The following is a 22,573-nucleotide window of genomic DNA, read 5'->3' as shown; positions in this document are numbered from 1 at the left end:
CTTCCTAACTGGATGCACTAAAATCAAAGATAGTGTTTTCCTTCAAATGTTTTCTTTCCCGGGCGTCCCTGGTGGCGCAGTGGTTGAGAGTCCGCCTGCCGATGCAGGGGACGCAGGTTCGTGCCCTGGTCCGGGAAGATCCCACATGCCGCAGAGCGGCGGGGCTCGTGAGCCATGGCCGCTGAGCCTGCGCGTCCGGAGCCTGTGCTGCACGACGGGAGAGGCCACAGCAGTGAGAGGCCCGCGTACTGCAAAAAACAAAAACAAAAAACAAATGTTTTCTTTCCCAGTCCTAAATGCTTTGCCTAATGCAGAGAGGGCACTTAGAAAAGACTGACTTGATGAATAAATTATCTCATTTAATCCTTATGACTACTCCATAAAGTCGGTACCTTTACAATCCCATTTCACGGACAGTGAAACTGAGTTCAGGAAGATGAAGGGACTTAGTGTACCATGGCTAAGCAGTGGCACTAGGTATCAAATCCAGGAATGTCTACTGCCAAAGCCCCTTTTCTTTCTCCCATGCCACAGCTGTGGCTGCCTCACCGTTCCGGGATGGTTGGATTAACAGCTAGGGAAATAACAAGAAAATCCTCTAGAGACCAAGGCCACCCTGGAGCTCTCTGCACTGCTCTCAGGAAGTCCCCCACCTGCTCTGTGAGTCAACACAGCTGACAATGCACCTTTCAAATTAGCTGGTATGATTAAAGGTCAGTGCCTTTTGTCCCTCACGTGATTATTTTTTTTTAGAGACATTTTCCTGATCATATGATCTATTATTTCCACGACCTAAACTCTCTAGAATAGCTTTAGGACTTGAGCTGCACCTGATTCCCATCAAGGTTGTTATGTTCCTGTGGACCCCCTCTCTCCCCCTCCAGATTAACCTGGGTTTGAAGTTTTGATTCATCTCATTCTGCATTAATGGGGGATTCTGAACTCTCTGCTGCTTTGAAACAAGCCCTACTGGTTCTGTTGGCTATATGGTTGCAGAGGAAATGATCTTCTGCCACGTAGCTATAGAAAGTCAAGTGGCAGAAGTAAATTAACCTACTGTTTCCACAAAGGGATATGCTGAGAATTGCCAACAATATTTATGTGGGCATTGTGCTCCCAGATACACTTGGATGGCAGTGAATTCTCAGTTACTATGACAAAATAACTGAAGAAATCAATCTGCCAAGTATGAATAGCTCTCAATGGGCTTCAAGGTTCTCAGGTTAAGGGACCCGCAAAGCTGACAGCGGTTGGGTCTCATATTGACATGACCTCCATTGGGGAGCATGTAAATTAGCGGAGATGGAAGCAAAGAGGTCTGTTCCCCCTGCCCCTGCTCCCAAGAAGGGCATTTTCCAATATTCACATGGAAATGAAAGACCATTTTAGAAGGCCTGGAAGTCCAGCCATGTTAATTGATTCAAATCAGGCCTTTTCTCCAGAAGAACCTTGAAGGCCTTTCTAAAACACATACCTGCCCAGCTCCATAGAAGAGACATGAGTTTCACCTTCGCATATGACATTTTCTTCCTCCTTATTCATCCTCTCCTCAGTCTCTAGCTAAGTCACATTGGATTGCACAAAAAGTAACACACTGTGGGATTCTTCTCCATTGGATTCTAGGCCATCCCTGGGGTCTTCTCCATTTCAAAGAGACTGATTTTTTTTTTTAAAGAGTGATTTTTAATAAAAGCTTTTTATGGGTGAGTACTGGATAAATTCCCATCCTATTGATAACAAAAGAAAGAAAGCTATTCATTTGGAACATTTGTAAGGACTTGACTTCTGGAGCAAGAGTTGGGAGGAATAAAATATTGAAAGCCATAGGCTGTTTAATTTCATTTCTGTTAGCATTGCTGATTTGTGATGTGATTTTAGGGTGACTCATGTAAATCCTTTATATATAAATAACCCATAAAATCAAGTTCTGAGGAAATTTGATATTCTTTGTTCTAAAGGCAAAGGATTATTAAAGTAATTATCAGAAAAAGAATAAAAGAAGTCATTTTTCTGTACCAAAAATCTAAAATATCAGACTTGATTCTATTTCTTACCAACCAAGTCTTCTTTGTGAGCTCTATGAATTGTGTTCTATACATTTAAAATAAACTAAGAGAAAATGTTAACATAAGATTAACTCAATGTAAACATGTTAACATGAGAACTGGAAGAAGCACTGCAGGAGTCAGAAAGCCTGGTTGAGTACTTAGGATAACCACATAGTAGCTGGCAAATCTGGGCTGAACCCCAGTTCCATCACCTGTTAAATGGGGATAATTACAACCAGGTCATAGTTAATAACACTGAGACTTCAGAGATGTCAAATTGGTCATCTTTGTAGTTGTTGAAAGACATGAAGTCTCCTCTGGAAAGGTATTATGGAGGACAAAAGAAGAAACTCTAAAGAATTGCAAACAGTGTATAATTCAGTATTGAATATTGTATTAGGATTTTAGAAGCAGGAGACTTGTGTAAGGGAGGAGTCAGGAAAGGCATAATGAAAGATGCAGAACTTGGTCTGGGCCTTGAAAAACAGGTCCAAATGTAGTTTTATGCAATTATTTAATATTCTTAATATATAAAGGGCTCTTTAAAATCAACAAGTCAAGCATACCAATAGCAAAAAAAGGGAAAGGACATAAAAGATAATTCATAAATGGCAAAAATATCAAGAAGAATGTTAAAGTATTCAACCTAATAATGAAGGAACTTCAAATAATAACATGCTTTCCTCCCTCCATTTAGTTGGTAGAAATTAAAAAAAAGAAATCCTTATCCAGCAGTGAAAAGATCATTTTTGCATCTTGTTCATGGAGGGTATATGAATACAACCATTTTGGAAGACAATATGGCAGTATAAAGAACACGAAAAGTGTTGTTTAATCTTGATGAAATCATCAGAGATGTCCACAAAAATACAAAGTACTTGTACAACATGGAGCTACTTATAGTAGCAAAAAATAGAATTACTGGATACCTAACTATAGGGAATTGGTTTAATAAATTTTGATATGTAATATTAAGAAGAATGTTTTCAAAGACTTTTCAATGGCATGGAAGAATGTATCTGGCATAGTAAGTGATTAAAAAGCCAGGTTAAAAATTATACATAAGATTAATTCTATTAAAAATGTCCTTATATATGTGTATTATATAGGTATATTTAAATGTGTATATTACAAAAAAATAGTGACTATTTCTGAGTGACAGGACTATGGATGATTTTTATTTTCTATTTTATAATTTTTCTAAATTTTCTATATGAACAATATATGTTATTCCTTTGTATGTATTGTGGTTTTGTACTTAGTTGAACAGAGAAGTACTGATGTTATTGTTTTGCTTTGTAGAAAATCAATTCCATTTTCTTGGATAACTCTTTGTTGCTTTCTTCCCATTGGGTCAATGATTTATTTTTGCTACTCTAGAATCTTGCCCAAATGCCATATTTCTCATGAGTTAGGAGGCGCATATCCTCTTGTCATTACCTTTATGCAATGTTCTTTCGTCCTTTTGGCCAGATCATCTATTTTGCAAGAGGCAGTAAGAATGGTGCTTAATGAAGAGCATGGACTCTAGTCTGATTGCCTGGGTTCTGTAAAACCTTAGGCAAGGCATTTAACCCATACCAAGTACCTTTTGGGAGTGGTGGTTAGTAAAAAGATGCTTAATGGATGTGTATTACCTTGTTGAAATGAATGATGCAAAAACAGATAACAGGAAAAGAGAGGCCTTATATCTATATACACTACCTACCATGAACATTTACAATGTGCCTTCCTGCTCCTGAGTGGAGAGGCAGCATATTTTTTTTTTTTTAATGCGGAAAAGACATTTATTACCGAGCTATAAATTAGAGGTGGGTGGGCGGGGCGTGAGGCACCGAGTGGTCACGTTTTGGGCGGCTGCTCTCGCTCTCTGTCCTCCTGGGCCTGGATTCTGAGTTCCTCCTCAAGGCGCTCCTTCGCTCGCACCACCTTTGACTGCAGGTAGAAGGAGCCACCCACGGATTTGTCGTTCACCTTGAATAGGTGTTCGTAGTTCTGCAGAGGAGGGGAGACGGTGAGGGTCCCTGGGTTACAGAGGCAGGGGAAGCTTCTGGATCTCCTCAGGGCTCAGCTTAGAGACGTTGAGAATCTGCTGTGCCTCCTGGAGGCTGAGGCCGGAGAGGTTGGAGGCGGCTGCAGACTGGTGTCCCGTGCGCCCCCGGGCGTCAGCTGCTGCCCGGCTGGCTGCAAACTCCTGCTGCAGGGCCCGGGCAAAGGCCCTGCCCACCACCTGCACGCCCATCACAATGATCTGGGCCAGGTACTTGGCCATGGCGGCCACTGTGCTTCTAGGGCACGGGCTCCGGCTTCCCGGCCCCTCGGCCCCGGCTCAAGGGCCGAGGCAGCATATTTTTAAAGAGTAGACTTGAAGCAGAATTTCAGCCCCACCAAATAGTTGCTGTCTTCCTTGTGCAAGAAACTGAAACTTTCTAAACTAATTTTACTCATCTGTAAAAATGGGGACTAGTAAGAGTTCTTGTGATGGTTACCTTTGTAATAGCGCTGTTCAATAAATATTTTCCTACACTTCTACCTCCAAACCCTATTTCTCTTTTCCCAAGGCAAATGAAGTGTATCTTTCCAGGCACTTCATTCCCGTAGGTCCTGCAGTATCTTCTATGGAACTTGGTTAACCTAATTGCAGTGACAAACTGCCTTCTGATCAGCAAAGTTACAGTGACTGATGCTATATACAAATAGTTCCCTTCGATTTATTATTCATTTTCAGACTTTTCTTCTGTTACACTTAAACATTTCCCTCTAACTCTCCATTTGAACTTAATTGGCGGAATCAGCTTCTATTAAACATGAAGCTTTCTTGTCTGTGAGAATGTCTTTTTTTCTCTGCAAGTTCTGGGAAAACTTAGCAGATTCATTCTTTTAAGGGAAGTGATTATGTGATAACTGGCTGCAACTTTACCCTAAATGTGGTCATGTTTAGTCTCTTTCTTGCTCGTGTCTTCCTAAAAAAGAAAAGAGTAAAACTAAATAAGTCCTCCCTCGTTGAATTTGACATAGATGATTATGAATGACGTCAAAACAAACCCCAGTGCCCTATGAGGCAAATTATTGGAGCCCACCCCATGTGACCTATAATGTTTATGGTTTTTAAGAATATAAGAGACCTGGTTTAGGAAGTAATTATAAGAAAGCCAGATTGCAGAGAAAGAAAGTGAGAAAGAACCCAGTGGCATTGAATTCTAAAAGTCTGCCTAGCAAGAAGCCAGCGCAGGAGATGTGTAGTTCAGAAAAGGGTTCGACTCCTTTTGAACCTTTATATTCTCTAATCCTTGAAACAGGTTTGCTCTCTTGTTCACATTCACTAAAGATCCAAAACATCTGGGTAAAATCTGGAATAATACAGGGTTACTGTTAACATGTTTAAATTGAGATCAAATCTTAATCTTTTTCTTTTCTGTTTATTTGCTTCAAAGGGTTTCAGGGGCAGTGATGTGAATTATTCTGCATGTGCTTGATAGATTTTAAGCTTTATGAGAGGCAAGATGCCTGCTGACTTTGTGAGCATGAAAAGACCACTCTGACCAGGGTTTTCAGATTCGGTTAGTCTGAAAGTAGTGACTCATGTAGTTCATTATTCCCACCAAGGCAAAAGACTTGTCTAATTGGACTACAGGTGGTTTATACCAGGTTGTCTCTTTGCTTTAAGACAAGTGGAGAAAATGTTTAGGTGAGAAATGTTATTCCGGTTTATAACAAGGCTCACAAATTAATTTTCCAATTGCTGAGTTCTGAAGGAGATTTTAGTGTTAGAAGACAAAAATGCAGATATCCCCATATCCAACGACTTGTTCCTCTTCTACCTTGGCTTAACTGAAATTTATGAGCAATTGCATTAATTTTTTTCAATTTCTCCTTCTCTGAAACTTCTGGAGAAAACATCAAAATCAAATGAAAAGTTTTCCTCAAAGAGCCACATTTAAGTAACTTACATAAAAGATGCATTACTCATAATTCAGTTGAAATTTAGAATATTTAAATTTGATTATCTTATTTCCTCTTCATAAAGATGTAAGTTTGAAACACATCTATTTAGTGGAGGAGTTAAAAATAGTTCTGTGTTCTCTGACTTTTTTTTTCATTGCTCAAACAGATATCTCTAGGTTTTATATCTCATCATTTTCCTAATGAGAAAAGCTGTCAAGTGTCTTTACAAACCTTTCAGTTTGTATTTGGTTCTGGAGAATTTTTAATTTAAGTATACTATGAATATAGCCATACTGCCGTCTAAGGAAACTATGTTTTTTTTTTTTTAAGAGTCTGGTTTAAGAAAAATCAGACATGAAACATTAACAAGGGGGTGTTTATTCACATTAGAAAAGTCTTCTTCACTTTACAGAACAATTTGCACTTGAGTTCCTTTAAATGCAGCAGTATTTGTGCATTTGAAATATGATTTTATATAAAATGAGTTTTTTCCAGAAGTGTGTATTTATTAGTGTTAAAATTAGTACTTAAATTTTATTGCATTAGTCTAATTACCCAGATAATTATGGTTTTTAAAAAAGCTGTACTTTCACTTGAACTACCCACAAACTGAGAAATATTATTTATAGAACATTAGAACTGGAAAGGAACTTAGAAACACTTTGATAGAGCCCTGTGTCCATTTGGTTTTTCATTGTTGAGCTCGCAGTTAGAAAGGAGATGCAGAAAAGTTGGCCAACATTATCAAATTATTCCTGCTCTCAATTTGAAAGTGTGTATGTATGTGTGCTTGTGTTTGGTGTAAGAGGTTGGCCAAAATTTCACAGCTCAAAAATGATCAAAGGCGCGTTTTCTACAACCCTTTATTCAGCAAGTGGCAAATGAAAAGGAAGGGATTTTAAAGTCTTTATATGTGCTCTTTATTTTTAAAACACATGTCATTCAGCACAGATAAATGTAATAATTTTAAATGCTATTTGGCCTTTGTTCACCTCCGCGCTACCGCCTTCTCATCGCTGTTTCTTTAAACGTCTGAATTTGAGAAATCTTTTGAAATCCTCCCCCTCCACCCCCCTCTCGCTATCCTGAAGACAACACACACTCCAAGTCACGCACACTCTCTGGCCACACACACTGGCCAGAGAGGGAAAGGGGAGACATTTTACAAACATTTTAAAAAGGAAAAATATCAAATCAAAGACAGTTTTGCCATGGGCAGTGGCAACGTATCTACCCGGATGTCTATGACGCTCAATGAAAATCATGTTCAGAAATGGTGAGAAGTCTAGCGAAGCAAACTGTCAAACAGGAGGAAACGGAACCCTTGAGGAAAGGGGCGCGTTCATCGTTTTACAGATTTAAGGAGGGGCCGGCAGGGACTGCTTTAGAACCGCTCCAGGCTGCCCCTGCACGTACTTTGCGCAGAAAGCTGGGCGCTGGACCTTTTGAACTCTGGCCGCTCGACAAAAATACCCTTTTGAAAACGTGGCGTTCACTGGGCTGTCAGAATTAAGCGACACCGAATTAAGGCGCTCATAAGACCGCGTTGGGCTCAGAACAGAGCCTCTGGTTTTAATCCCGACATTTTGGATTAATATCAGGTGTTAATTTCAAACAGGGCAGCCCTTTGGAGGAGATAAAGAAGGGAACGTCATACTTACTAAACTTTTTTTTTTTTAATGCTAGAAGAGCGTGGGGGGTGGGCGTTGCGTTTCTTATCACAAGCACCCCAGTAGCATTAACTGCGTGCGGAGAGAGTAATTGTGAAGGCAGGCAAAGATCGAAACAGCACTCTGTGTTCCTCCAAGTCCTCTCGGGAACGGCGGGTCTGCGAGGGGGAAGCGCCCTCCGCGCAAAGGCGTTTTGCAGAGTTCGGGAGCCCCTGTTCCCGGAGTGGCCCGGAGTCTGCACCCAAAGGTAGGAACCTAGAGGCCGCCGCTATCTGCTTCCCAGCAATCAGCCAGGGTCTTGTGAACACCCCCGTCCGAGATTCTCCGCAAAGGGTGGCTTGGAGAGGGTGGAACTTTGGAGTGGAGTTGTTCTTTCTTCTTTTGAGTGCAGTGTGAACACAAAGGGCCAAATTGGGCCTCCTGGTCTGCGGGTGCTGTTGCGTTTCAGACCGATGAAACGGTCTAGCTGCGAAAATTTCTAGCTGCGAAATCAGCCACCCTTGTCGCACTCTCACGCCAGACTCGGCACTGTTGAGAGCAGTGGGGCCCGCGGCGTACCGTACTCGTTCCATTAGGCCCGTCGGTCGAGAGGCCAGAGCCCGGCGTCAGCAGAGACGCGGGCACCCTCGGTCCCCCGCGCGCCCCACCATGGGTTGCTGCTTTCCCGCCGGTTGCCTCGGGCCGGCCAGCCCTTCTTTCAGCACAAAGGGTTTGAGGTGCATTGCTTTCTTTGGCGTAAAGCCCTCGCCGGGTCAGAGTGAAATCTCCGCTTTTTTCAGGAGCATGGCAACACAAAAGGTTTAAGGGGGGAAATTGTTAAAAGGAAGCCCTTTTCTCTTTAGGCTGAATGCAGTGGGGAGATTAAAACTTTCATTTGAGATTTTGCAGTATTCATGGTGGTGGGCCCATGAATGGGACTGAGTCAAAGCCCCCAGCGCTCCTGTGTGTGCCCTTTTATCTCCCGCACATCTTCAGACACAGGTTGTTTTGCACTTGAAAGAGGGGAGAGAGGGGAATGTGGGATTTTGACAGCTGATATTGGCCTCTGAACTCTTGATGGGGATTTTCTAATTAACCCCAAGTACCCATCAGGTGGCCAACACAGAATGATTTCTGTCAGAGAGGGCAAAAAGTTTCCCATTTTGATCAGATGGACGGGAGAGTTTTTAACCTTCAGAGTAAGGAAATTCAGGAAGAGTCTCTGAGTACAGAATTGGAAAAGCTGATGGAGCAGGCTGGATTAGGGGAGGCAGCCGTGAGGACACCAGTAACAGAGGCTGTTTGCGGGCCATCTAGACGTGGCCACCGTCAGATCATTTGGGGAGGGTAGATGTGGTTGCTGAGACTCGGAGAGAGTGATTCTGTGTGCTTTGAGAGTTAAATCAGCTAAGACATTTGGGTGGAGAGCTCTAACTTGTAGTTTGACTTATGTCTGGACGTGGGAATTCCCATTTGTTTATTAGGTGATTTTGATTCTAGTTCAAACCCAGGACTCTTTGCCAAGACCCTAGCATTCACTAAAATTAATTCCATATGGTTTTAGTAAATGCATCTCCAGATGATGGAAATGGTGTATCAGCCTTTGTCAATGAAGAGAGAACTACTGATTCGTTGGTTCAAAAGCAAAACTGTGGTGGGTTGTTTTAGAGCAAGTCCCAAGAAGAAATACTAAGTTTGGATGATGAACTTCCAAATTCTAAGTCCCTTGGGGATTCAGTTTCAGTGTATTTGGGGGTGAAGTCTCTGAGAAGTATGTGTTTAAAAAGGGTCCCAAGCAGGTGATTCTTCTGATTGGGCCAAGCTCCAGGGCAGTGTTTCCCAGGTTTCTCTGACGACAACAAGACCAGGAGTGCTTGTTTAAAAAAACCAACCAAACAGACTTTGGGTGTTCATCTTCATACTGAAAACTCCAGTGGATAGTTCTGAAAGTGTATATTTCTTTACAAACTTCTCAGCGTGCTTCCAAAGCCCCCAAATCTCCTGTTTTTTCTTTTACCCCACTGGGTGCTGCTTCCCAGTCTCCTTCACAGGTTTCTTTCCAACTCCCTGACCTTTAAATGTTGAGAGAGCTCCACTGCCCAGTGTTTGGTCCTCTTCTCTTTCTAAGCCCCCTTGGTGATCTCACCTAGTCTTGTGGCTTTTCTACTAGACCCCCAAGTTACAGCTCCAGCTCAGATATCCCTTGAGCTCTAGACTCTCCATCTGTCTAATTGTTTGCCTGGTATCTCCGCTTGACCTTGACCTTTGTCCTAGAATTTTTTCTCAGGCATCAGAGAGAAAGCCATTGTGGCTGGAGCATGCAAGGGTGGGAGGGCAGTAGAGATGAGGTTGGAGAGGAAGGCAGAGCCAGATCATTAGGGCCCTTTTAGGCCATAGGAAGGGGTCTAGGTTTTATTTAAAGGGCTATTGGAAAGCTTTAAGGGTGTAAGGAGTTGGGGAGACATAACGGGATCTAATTAAGTTTTCACAAGGACACTCTGGCTGCCATGTGGAGAAGGAATTGGAGAAGGGCAAGAAACACAGGAAATGGAAGCCCAGATAGGAGTCTTTTGCAATAGTCCAGGCAAGAGATGATGGTAGCTTACTGCAAGTAGAAGCATTGGAGAAAGAAAGAAGTGGACAGAGGGGATAATTTTGAAAGTAGCAACACCTGGACTAGCTGAAGGATTGGATTTAGAACATGAGGAAAAAAGAGAAATCAGGATAACACCCAGGTTTTAGGCTTAATAATTTTGATAGTGGTGCCATTTACTAAGAGAAGTAGAAGGCAGTGCTTCCTAACTTTTTTCGTGTTGTAACACATATAAAAAATGATGATAGGGCTTCCCTGGTGGCGCAGTGGTTGAGAGTCTGCCTGCCAATGCAGGGTACACGGGTTCGTGCCCCGGTCCGGGAAGATCCCACATGCCGCGGAGCGGCTGGGCCCGTGAGCCATGGCCGCTGAGCCTGCGCGTCCGGAGCCTGTGCTCCGCAACGGGAGAGGCCACAACAGTGAGAGGCCCGCATACCACAAAAAAATAAAAATAAAAAAATGATGATATTGGTAGGATTCAGTGAGTAAACTAGAGAGCATTTGCAGATGTCTATATGAGGCTTGGTGAAATTTTTCTTTGTATATTATTTTATTATGATAAGAAAAATAGAATACAAAGCATTAGGGAAGATATAGCAAATACATTTTTAAAATACCACTTAAAATTTAAAAAAAATTTAATGAGGAACTTGCTTTGGAACATCGCTTCAATGAACCTGACTTCTTTTTTAATGTCAGGTTTTAAACTTGAAGTGGCTACACACAATTCTGATCAAGACTGTTTAATGATAAGCTCTTCCAATTCTTGAAAATCACAACAATGAAAACCTTTTTTCACACAGTAGACAAAATTAGAAATATTTTTCTCACCATTCAAAAACTTCAAGAGTTGCAGTTAAATGTAAGGACTTTTAATGTTGAAATCTCTTGTAATATTTCTAATGGATTTCAAGTCCAATCAGATATTTTCATTTTCATTATTTGTTCATTCAACAAGTATTTATTGAGGCTTGCTAAGTGCCAGGTACTGTTGTAGACACCTAAATACCAGGTCTTTCAAAATAATGATTAAGCCCTAATTTGCAGAATCTGCTTGCCTGCCAGTAGCTCATCTGTCACAATATGTCATCTGATTTATGTGAAGGGAGAGAGTAAAAGCTACCAGCTGGAGCCCACCTGTGTGGCCCCTAACCTCTGTTTCTTTGTCCTGTGCTCTGTGCTCCTTGGGCACCTGAAACTCCTCCAGTAGCCCTGAGGGTGTTACTTGCCCAAATAAGTGAGGGCCAGGCATAGCTCATTTTGTTTGCTGATCTGGGGGTTCATGAGACTGCTGGGCATGGCATCTGGCCGTGCTCAGTGGATGCTGCTTTCAAAGGATGCTTGAGTAGCTGCATAGGGCCAGAGACAGCTATCCCAGGGCCTCTGATGGCCCCAGAGTCCAACTGGCCACCCTCACAACCTGATACCTCGTGGCGCACATGGGTGCTATGGCACTTTGGGTAAGGGGCTCTAAATCAACCAGAATTGTCTCTCCTGCCCCGTTCCCCCTCTCCCCCGCCCTCATTCACATATGAAGCTCTAACCCCTAATGTGACTGGCCTTCATGGAGGTAAGTAAGGTTAAATGAAATCATAGGGGTGGGGTTCCTAATCCAGTATGACTGGTAAGAAGAGAGAGGGAGAGGGAGAGAGACACACACACACCTTGGGATGCGCAAAGCACGGAGGAAGGGCCATGTGAGAACACAGTGAGAAGGCAGCTATCTACAAGCTAAGGAGAGAGGCCTCAGGAGAAATCAAACCTGCCGACATCTTGATCTTGGACTTCCAGTCTCTAGACTTGTGAGAAGATTAATTTCTGTTGTTTAAGCCACCTGGTCTGCTGTATTTTATTATGGAAGCCCTAGCAGACTAATGCAAGAACTGAGCCAAATGCAGAGGTTTTCAAGCTTGGTCCCTCGTTGGGACCATCCAAGGAGCTTTAGGCAATACTAATGCTCGGGTTCTCCCCTCAGAAATTCTGATATGATTGGCTTGGTGTGTAGCCTGGGTATCAGGACTTTTTCTTTTTTAATTTATTTATTTTATTAATTCTTGTATTTTTGGCTGCGTTGGGTCTTCGTTGCTACGTGCGGGCTTTCTCTAGTTGAGGCGAGTGGGGGCTACTTTTCCTTGCGGTGCGCGGGCTTCTCATTATGGTGGCTTCTCCTGTTGTGAGCACGGGCTCTAGGCACATGGGCTTCAGTAGTGACTCGTGGGCTCTAGAGCGCAGGCTCAGTAGTTGTGGCTCACAGGCTTAGTTGCTCTGTGGCATGTGGGATCTTCCTGGACCAGGGCTCGAACCCGTGTCCCCTGCATTGGCAGGCAGATTCTTAACCACTGCGCCACCAGGGAAGCCCATCAGGACTTTTTTGATAAGTCCTAAACATCAGCCAAGGTGAGAACCACTGGGGTAATGGGTAGAAGTTTCGAGGAAACAGTTTAATTTGACTGAAAAACAAAAAAACAAAAATTTTTTGTTTTGGGTCTGCTTAATGAAGTGGTTGGATAACCCCCCTCTGCCCCCTTTCACATCACTGAAAGTATTTAAGCAGAGGTTGGAAATGGTGCAAGGGTTTCCTGGGAGAGGTTGCACCAGATCACCAGAGTACCATCCTCCTGGGAAATGGAGCATCCACCCTGTCACTACCACCCCCAAGCATCCAACCTCACCCTTGCCTGACCCCACACGTGTGAACATTCTACTAGAGCACCCTGGATCCCCCTCACCTGGTAGTTTCTGATCCACACCACTCACTCTCTGATCTGTCTTATTTGAATGTTTCTCTGTGACCTTCCAGGTCCTCACCATTAAATGAAGAGGCTAAACTTGAGGTATTCTAAGCTTCTTTCCAGATCTCAGATTTCTTAATTTTAATCAAGTAAAAATATAGCTTCCTGATTGTAAAAGGAGATGGGAATTAAGTGAGCAACTTCAAGCCATATCAAGTTCCTCTCTAAGAGAAAGGCAGATTTAGTCAATGAGCTATGCTTATTTCTACACAAATTGAATTAGTAGGAAATGAAAGGGTCACCTGCTAGAGATGTCCCTTTGGCCCTGGCGGATAAATGCTTTTCTAGACTGACTGCCTGGGAAAGCTTAAATTTGTTGTGGGCACACCTGTCAGCCTTGCTAGTGTTTTGTTTTTGTTTTTGTTTTTTTTCTGCTAGATGCTTATTATCCTGTAAACGGGTGCAGTAAATCAGCACAGAAGGGGGTGGTGTGTCAGGCATTCAGGCGATCTCTATATACCCCCTAACTGCTGGAAATTATGGGCTCCTGGGAGAGGGGAGACATCAGAGGCCTTTCTTAGAACCTCAAGTGGGATTTGCCTTCCTGTATGCTTTATTCCTCCTCATTGTGGATTTTGGGACTCAACCTGCTCTTGTAACTTTGGGTCCTGCCCCAATTCTCCCCACTGGGACTCTCCCCTTGCTAAGTGCCACTAGGGAGCAGTGCTCTGCGGCCCCTTTTATGCCACCTCTGAAACCAGCTGTGACACTTCAGCATTGAACCATTTAACGTCTGATAGTGTGGGAAACAGGCAGGAAGTAACAGAAGTGGATGTAACAGAGTTTTAGAGTCAAAGCCCCTGGCCTTCTCTTCTTGCTTCTTTCTGATGGAAACTAAAAGCCTAACACGAGAATGAGCGTCATGTGTGTGTACACGTGTTGTGTATGTGTATATATACATATATAAAGATACTTATTTTAAGGATTGGCTCACATGATTGTAGAGGCTGACAAATCTGAAATCTGTAGGGCAGGCTGGCAGACTGGAAACCCAGGTGGGATTTGATGCTGCAGTTTCGAGGCAGAATTCCCTTTTCTTCAGAAAACCTCAGTTCTTGCTCTTAGGGCCGTCAACTGATTGGATGAGACCCATCCCCATCAAGGGTAATCTCCTTTACTTAAGGTCAACTGTTAACCATATCTAGAAAACACCTTCACAGCAACACCTGTATTAGTGTTTGATTAGATAACGGAGTGCTGTAGCCTAACTAGGTTGGCACATAAAATTAACCATTATACACACTAAGAGGCCAGCAACCTCTGGGCCTGACTTTTGATTCAGTCTCTGCAATCTTCCAGGTTTTGGGGGGAAAAAGCCATCATTTTTGACCTTGGTTTCTCTTTCTAAAATGATCTGGCCTATCTGTGGGTGTTGCCCCCACTGAAAAACTAGTTTGAAGGTCAAGGCCAAAGAGGCGTAGACTTACAGGATGATATTGATGAAAAGGGCTTGAAGGATGATCTGGTCAAGCCCCTCCATTTACAAATAAGGAGATTGAAGCCCAGCAAAGAGGTGCTATTTAAAGCCAAGAGATTGTGACCCATGGCTGCAAAATGTCACTACAGCCATCAAGTGTATTATGACAGTAATTGCTGTATTTTCTTTAAAATGGCTCTCAGTGACCATGTGCTGGCCTGAGAGTGGGCAGGATCCTGCATAGACTCAGGAATATTCATCAGGTGCCTACAAAGGAACCTTCTGGAGATTAGACCTTAGTAGAGTACAGTCCGTTGGCATCTAGTAGGTGTCCATATACTGAGAAGGCATGAACACACTGGGCCATCTTAAGGTACAAACACATAAGAGAAAAGGTGGAACCCCTGTGAGAAAGGAGGAAGAAAGAAGGGTGACTGGGTGAGGCGGTAATGCCAGAACTACAAATAGAATATATCTGGTCTTCCTCTTCCCTCTCTCTCTGAAGGTTCCTTCTCACTCTCCTTTACTGGCTCATCCTCCCTTGCCCAAGTCCTTTAAATGCTGGCATTCTGCTAAGTTCAGAGCCCCCCTTCTCTTCTAATAGTATCCTCTCTCCCTAAGTGAAGCCATCTACTGCATGGCTTCCATGTCACAAATGACCCTCCAGTATGAACCTGCAGCACAGATAACCTCTGTGAGCTCCGGTCGTGTGTATCCGACAGCGTGCTACCATCTCCGTTTAGATGCTGCCTCAAGCTCAACATTTCTAAGTTTGATCCCACGCATCCCCACAGCCCCTGTCCTTAAAACAACAGCAAAGCACGAGTGAAAACTCATTTCGTCTTCCTCCAGGGTTTTTGTTTTCTCTCAGTGAATGGTATACCACATCCATCAAATTGGACGAGGTGGAAGTTTAGGAGACATTCTTCACATCCCTCCCTGCTCCCCATCATTATTTCTTCAGTAGCTCTCAAATCCACCCACTTCTCTACATCTCTTATTCCTAAAAAGCACATCGTAACTCAAAAGAATTGTCACAAACTGAACCCACTCATGCAAGCAGCATCCAGATTAAGCAACAGTACATTACCTGCTCCCAGAAGTTTCCTCGTGGCCCATTTCAATCGCTAACCTTCCCTTCAATTAGTTATTCACTAGTTATGAATGGTATCGTTCAGTATGAACTCTTTTGTGTTTCAGGCTGTCCTGTGTGGGAAAAAAATCTGATGATGTCTTGTCATCTGACTCCCTTGTTTAAAACCTTTACATGGCTTTTTATTGCTCACTAGATAAAGACCAGATTTTTCAGCCTGCTGCTTCGCTTACCGTACTGCCTTGCTCTTCTTTCAAATACCCAAATATGTGTGACCCTTCTTGTCACTAGGTCTTTATATATGCTGTTCCTTCTTCCTGGCACGCTTTTCCCACCCCCTTCTTTACTCCCCTGAGCTAACTCCTTCTCACCCTTCGGATCTCAGCTCACCTTAGTCTTCCCCAGATAGATCAGGTTCTTCTGTGATCTCATAGCGCTCTTCCTTTCCAGCCCTTATCAAAGGATGCTGTTGATAACCGTCATTTTCCCTGGCCAGCCTATAACCTCAGTGAGAGGTGGCAGTGACAGCATGAGCTCGATGGGACCAAAATGGGGGAGACCACAGAATGAAGTGGAGGAGGGGAGCCCCAAGGACAAGTGCTGCCCACCTTGGTTTTGCTTAGACCAATTGAGGATAGTTGTTTCTCACCCCCTAAATTCACTATTTGGGGAAGGGTTTGCCTTATTTATTTATTTGTTTATTTATTACATAAGTAATAATCACTGTAAAAATTCAGTCAGTATAGATGTATATAGAGGGGAAAATAAGTGAAAACCCACTTTCTATTGTAATTCTAAATCTCTGCTCACCCCAGAAGTGACCACTGCCAGGAATGAGGTGTACATCCTCCCAGACATCCTTCCCATGCATTTACAACATGTGGATGTATATAGATTTGGGGGGTTTCTTTTCAGTTAAGTGGGGGCATATTTTGTATATCTTTCCATGACAGTACATACAGATCTACAGAGCACCCTTAAACAATTTCCACTTCGCTAATTCAGATAAACCACTACTTTCTATTCTCTTTATTAAACATACAGATGCATGCTTGAGGCCCCATAAACATTCTTGGCTAATAGGTCACTCTGTAGCCACCGGGCACGTCTGCGCTCATGGGTTGAGTCGTATGCTTACCAAGAGTTGAGTTGTTTGTTCCCAAACCTGTTTATGCCAGTTGTCCTTACTACTGTAGTTATATGATTTAACTAAATATGAGGTAAATCAATGACATTTCAGTGCAAAATGAAAGAGAGCTGTTGTTTCTCCAAAAACTAAGTTTGATGTTTTGGGATTAAGTTCAAAGATGATCACTAAAACAAATTGCTATCCAAGTAAAGAAAACTGGGACTATTGGGGGAAAAATAGTAAAAACGGAAGGTTTTATACTTGCTTCTCAAGTGTCTTTAAGTTCCCCGTACACTTAAATAAAAATGAAGCTGGAAATGATATGTGATGTATTACAGGTGTGGTTTCTGTAAGAAAGATGACACAGAGCACCAATTATAAGACTTGTCCTCAAAGAAAAGCATAGGCCTCATTTCAGGAGCTTGGCAGATTGATGTTCATATACATGTTTTAGATTAAAATAACATGCTTTAGGTCAGTGTGTATTATTTTGCTTGATCCTCTGCTTGCTTTTAGTATTTATTTACTTTGTTGCACTGGGTCTTAGTTGCAGCAGGTGGGCTCCTTAGTTGTGGCATTCAGACTCTTAGTTGTGGCATCCATGTGGGATCTAGTTCCCTGACCAGAGATCGAAACTGGGTCCCCTGCATTGGGAGTGTGGAGTCTTAACCCTGCGCCACCAGGGAAGTCCCTGATCTTCTGCTTTTTTTTTTTTTTTTTTTTTTGCGGTAGGCGGGCCTCTCACTGTTGTGGCCTCTCCCCTTGCAGAGCACAGGCTCCGGACGCGCAGGCTCAGCAGCCATGGCTCACGGGCCCAGCCGCTCCGCGGCATGTGGGATCTTCCCAGACCAGGGCACGAACCCGTGTCCCCTGCATCGGCAGGCGGACTCTCAACCACTGCGCCACCAGGGAAGCCCTGATCTTCTGCTTTAACTGCACCTTCAACTAGCTAACTATCTCCCAGCCCCGCCTGCGGGAGCTTCCACTATATGATAGGATAGGAGAGGGTACGAGGCCATATCATCCCATTCCATACCATGCTATAATATACTATTTATGTTTTACCTTTTTTCTTCAAGCTAGATAGTAAGATCCAAAGTGTGTCAGGACAGCACATAACTTTTTAAAGTCGTTTAGTGACTTTCTCTCTCTTCCTGTCTCCCTCCCCCACCCCCCATAATGACCATGTCCCAGGCACTGTGGCAAGCACATATATACCCTAGTTTATATATTTTTTAAGATTTTATTTATTTTTGGCTTTGTTGTGTCTTTGTTGTTGTGCGCAAGCTTTCTCTAGTTGTGGTGAGCGGGGGCTACTCTTTGTTGCGGTGCGTGGGCTTCTCATTGCGGTGACTTCTCTAGTTGCGGAGCACGGGCTCTAGGTGCGCGGGCTTCAGTAGTTGTGTGTCCCGGGCTTCAGTAGTTGTGGCACTTGGGCTCAGTAGTTGTGGCTCGCGGGCTCTAGAGCTCAGGCTCAGTAGTTGTGACGCACGGGCTTAGTTGCTCCGCAACATGTGGGATCTTCCCGGACCAGGGCTCGAACCTGTGTCCCCTGCATTGGCAGGCAGATTCTTAACCACTGCACCACGAGGGAAGTCCCTGCCCTATTTTATATTGACAGTAGCCCCATGGAATAGATGGCATTATTCCCATTTCAGAAGCGAGTAAACCAAGGCTCATATATCCTATACAGCATATTTCTAAGTGGCAGAGCTGAGATATAAATCCAAGTCTGCCTGATTCAATGTCTGTGTGTTACCAGTTGGCTCCACAGCTTCCCCTGGTCCTTGATCCAAGAAATTGAACTCATTGCACTCACACTAGATCAGAGACTCAAAATGAGATCTTGAAACTCCCGGGGGCTTCCAGGACTCTTTCGGAGGCTCAAAATTATTCTCATAACAATACTAAGATGCTGTTTGATTTGTTCACTCATTCTCTCATGAGTGTATAGTGGACTTTTCCAGAGTCTATGTGACGTGTGATATTGCCATGGATTCAAGGCAGAAGTAGCTCTGAAGATTCAGCTATCTTCTATTAAGCCAGACATTAAAAGGGATTAGCAAAAATGCAAAACAATGTTAACTCTTCTCCCTATTTTTTTGTTTTGGAAATAGAGTTATTTTTACCCAAACAGGTTATTTATGTTAACAAGTTACAGTTTTCAGAATATTGAATTAACAAATATTTAAAAAATTTCTCAGTTTAAATTTCTAATAGAATGATAACTGACAGATATAACACACATAAACAAAATCCCTTTGGAGTTCTCAATAATTTTTAAGATTGTAAAGGGATCTTGAGGCCAGAAGGGGGAGGGTATATGTGGGCATTTTGGTACTAAGCGATGAGTAGGATCCAGCCACGCAGGTGGACCATAGCACCCAGAGGCTGTGGAGTCAGATGTGACATAATCCAGGAGAAGGATCAACGTTAAGAAAGTCCAGCTAGTTTTGCCATCATTTTCATATTTCTGTTATAGGGATGAGATCCTAAAAGTTTGTATACCTCACTATGTAGGCTCAACTTTATCATACGATCATTGGGAAGCCAGTGGATGATTCTGAGTTGGAGAGTGACATAAACAGAAGCCAAGGCAAATGTTAAAGGTGTCGTTGGAAATTGAGGTGGTTGGATAATGAAGAGAAGAAAGATTCAATGCAAGCTTCTGGCTCGGAAACTAGGAGATCAGAACGTTGCAGGGACTTGCCTTTGGTCACACAGCTTGGTGACAGCAGAGCATCTGTGATAAGTGTTCCCGAGCTCGTTTGCTTTCCGCTGCACTGAATAAGGCATTTTTCATCCTCCTCCCCTGGTTTCCGTCCCCTCTAAACCTCAACCAAAGAAAAAGAAGAGAGAAGTGGGCACGCTCTTTCCAACTCTATGCTCTCCCTGTCGAGGGTGCACCACCGGAATTCAAAAAACATTTCTTTGAGTAAAGCTGCTCTTTGGTGGGTCTCTTTCGTCAATTACGATGGTGCTGCTGCATGATGTCTGGATTGTACAGGCATCAGTAGAGCCACATGAGGCTCGTAATAGGGCAGGATGGGCAGGGTGGTCATGTCACAGGGAGACACTGTTGGCTGAGCTGGGCTGTCTCCAATGGCCCAGGTGAAAGCGAGTGCTGGGGGCTTGCAAGACTGTGGGTTCTGACTGGTTATCGCTCCCCAGCCCAGGCTGTAAGAAGAAGGCATAGTCATCGCGGTTCTGATGGGTGCTGGAGCCTTAATAATTAGTCTAATCAATCTTGCTGACCCTTCTTATTTCAGCTGTTGCTGTGACAAATTGTTTCTTTGCTGAAGTTCAGCCCAGGTATCAGTGTGTGTGTGCGCGCGCGCCTGCCTGCGTGCGTGTGTGTGTGTGTGTGTGTGTGTGTATTTGGGCAAGGGTGGGTCTGGTTAAGGAAGCATGCTAAATTTTAGGATGCCATAGAGTACATGCGTGCTGGAGGTCTTGAATGAAACCTGTTCTGTTTATCTTATGTCATTCTTCTTATTTAATTTTAAATTCAGAATGCGAAAAGTGGTTATTAATCACAGTCTGTGAACATTTCCACTTTGTGTTTTGGCCTCAAGTGACTAGATGAAAAGTCAAAAGTTCCTCTATTGAATTATTATCTGTAATTTAAATCCCTTCTCTGGGACCCTGAGTATGCTGACATTTGTAAAATATTCCTAGCCAAGCAAGGCAGGAAGGTTTCCATTGGGAAAGGATTTGGTAGCAGAAACTGACTTCCTTTGTCAGTGTCCGTTGGTCAAATCCAACGGTTTTCCTCCCTCCATGTGTTGCGGGATGTACCCTCAACTTTCTGTTGGTGATTTTCAGCTTCTGATGTAGAGCTTCATACATTGGAGGATTAGAGGAAAATTTTAGGGGGAAGAATTATGTAACAGCAGGAGTTGGTCTCAAAGTCTCTTATGGTCTTTCGAGTTAACAACATTCTATGTGCAACATTTTAGTATATTTTAACTATTTACTTGGTAATTTCATTCAGATGTCCCACGAGCACCTTCAAGCCAGTATGTGATAATCTTGTTATTTTCTGGCCCAAACTTGCTCCTTTTGTGTTCTCTACGTTAGTAATGGGAAGCACGAAACTCAGAGTTGTCCAAGCCAGATCCCAAAGGATCTTCGTTCTTCTCTTTCCTTTGTGCCCTACACCTAGGGTAACATATAATTAATCACTCAAATCAAGGCACATTTATTAGTGCAAGGGGGCACTGTTAATAATTAAGCCAAGACAATGGTATAAACTGAAATTGTCTTGGGCAAACTGGAACATATGGCCTCCATATGTAACGTATAATCTCCATTGTAATCCTTAAATGTCACTCAATCTATTTCCTCTTTCAGTTGCCTTTGCCACAGCTTTGGTTTAGGCCCTTACCAGCCCCAACCTAAACTAACTAACTGCCTCCTAACTGGTCTCCCTGCTTCCAGGCCTCTCCCACCCACCGGTCCCATCCAGGTCGCTCCCTGGCTCAAATCCCTTCAGTGGCTCTGGGTGGGAGGATGAAGCCCAAACTCCTTAGTGTAGAACGCAAGGCCCTTCTTGGTGGCTTCTTCCCCTTCCAGCATCCTTCCCACCCATTTCTTCTCTACACCCACTTCTCTAGTTTTTCTGACTTGCTTGCAGTGCCTGACATTGAACCACCATGCGTCACGCTTTTGCGCGTGCTGTCCTCCTGCTCAAAATACTTAGCCTTCTTGTCTGTCTGTCTGAAATCGTTCAAGATTTAGCTCAAATGACCCCTACTGGGGAGGACTTTTGCAATGTAATAACTATGGGTTTAGCCTAAGAGAACCCTGAGGGTAAGAGTTGTACTTGATCAATATCAGGAAGCTTTGGACCTCAGGTGGGACTGCTACTGATTTTTGTGTGAACCTTAAATGGGGTCCCCCTCTGGGCAGTTATAACCCCCACAGGCTCACGGTTGGCAAGCAGAGCTTAGCCTGGGTTTTAGATCGCCGCTCCCATCCATCCTTTGTTCTGCACACAGACTGCCTACCAAACCAAAGGTGCAGGCCACCCAGTACTCTGCACATAGTGGACCCTGGGTGAATGACTGTTGGAAGAATGTCTTCTAGGGTGTGAAATAGCTTAGTCTCATCATTGTTACACACTTGCTACCAAAGTGCACGTGCTGTAACCCTGCCCCCTCTGTCGGCCCCTTCCTTCTCTCCTAGGACACCTTAAATACTTGCTGCTACCAATCCTCCTGCCCCATCACACTGGACTCTTCCCAGTGAATCCTTTGGTCATTGATTTCATTTTCTTACTGTCTCTTTTGGCTGGTAAATGCCAGTTCAGATTGTCAATGTCTTTTTTCACAGTGACATTGACTTATGTTCACTTACCTAACTTTACCTTCTTGACCTGCTCACTTGATGGGCACAGCCATTTATAGCTGTCATTCATCCATGTGCCTTTCTGACCAAAAACAATGTGCTTTTATGGTATTCTTAAGGTTGCAAGTGATAAAGACTCAATCTGAACAAACTTAAGAGAAAGGGGTCTTTAGTCTGTGGATTCATTCTGCCGTGTCTAGTGGACACCAAGGACAGGGCTGCATCAGGGCCCCAGAATACCTGGACCAGGCAGAATGCAATCAGGACACGCTCTGTCTCTTGCATTCTGTTTTAGGTGCATCTGCTTTACTTATCTCTTCGAAAATTTGTTGTCTCTATTTTTCTGACTCGTGATGGAAAACAAAATCATTGATAGCCCATTAAGTTTTTATGGTGCAACTGTATCTACCTGAGAGGGATTGAAAGACTCTCTCTCAATCCCAGTTCCAAAATCCTGAGGCAGAGGCTCCGTGTTTTGATGTGAGACAGATGTACTGTCCTGGACCAGTGAAGGTATGTCATGTAAGAGCATGGCAGGTCTGCAGCAGTCATATAGAG

General features: G+C 43.4%; 1 long non-coding RNA gene and 1 pseudogene across 2 annotated transcripts in view; one reads left to right on the top strand and one right to left on the bottom strand.

The window, feature by feature from the left end:
• Positions 1-3,859: 3,859 nt before the first annotated feature.
• On the bottom strand, positions 3,860-4,420 carry LOC308619745 (mitochondrial import inner membrane translocase subunit TIM16-like; annotated as a pseudogene). Its single transcript has one exon. The product of its transcript is annotated as a mitochondrial import inner membrane translocase subunit TIM16-like (transcript).
• A 2,694-nt stretch (positions 4,421-7,114) lies between these two features.
• Positions 7,115-22,573, top strand: part of LOC308621026 — a 65,518-nt gene continuing 50,059 nt past the window's right edge. Inside the window, exon 1 of the long non-coding RNA XR_014016374.1 lies at positions 7,115-7,910. This is a non-coding gene — a long non-coding RNA (uncharacterized lncRNA). The remainder of the gene's footprint in view (positions 7,911-22,573) is intronic.

The sequence above is a fragment of the Mesoplodon bidens genome (genome assembly GCF_964165515.1).
Source record: "Mesoplodon bidens genome assembly, chromosome: 7".
Lineage (NCBI taxonomy): Eukaryota > Metazoa > Chordata > Mammalia > Artiodactyla > Ziphiidae > Mesoplodon > Mesoplodon bidens.
Note: the sequence above shows the minus strand (reverse complement) of the source record. Positions and strands in the feature narration are given on the sequence as shown.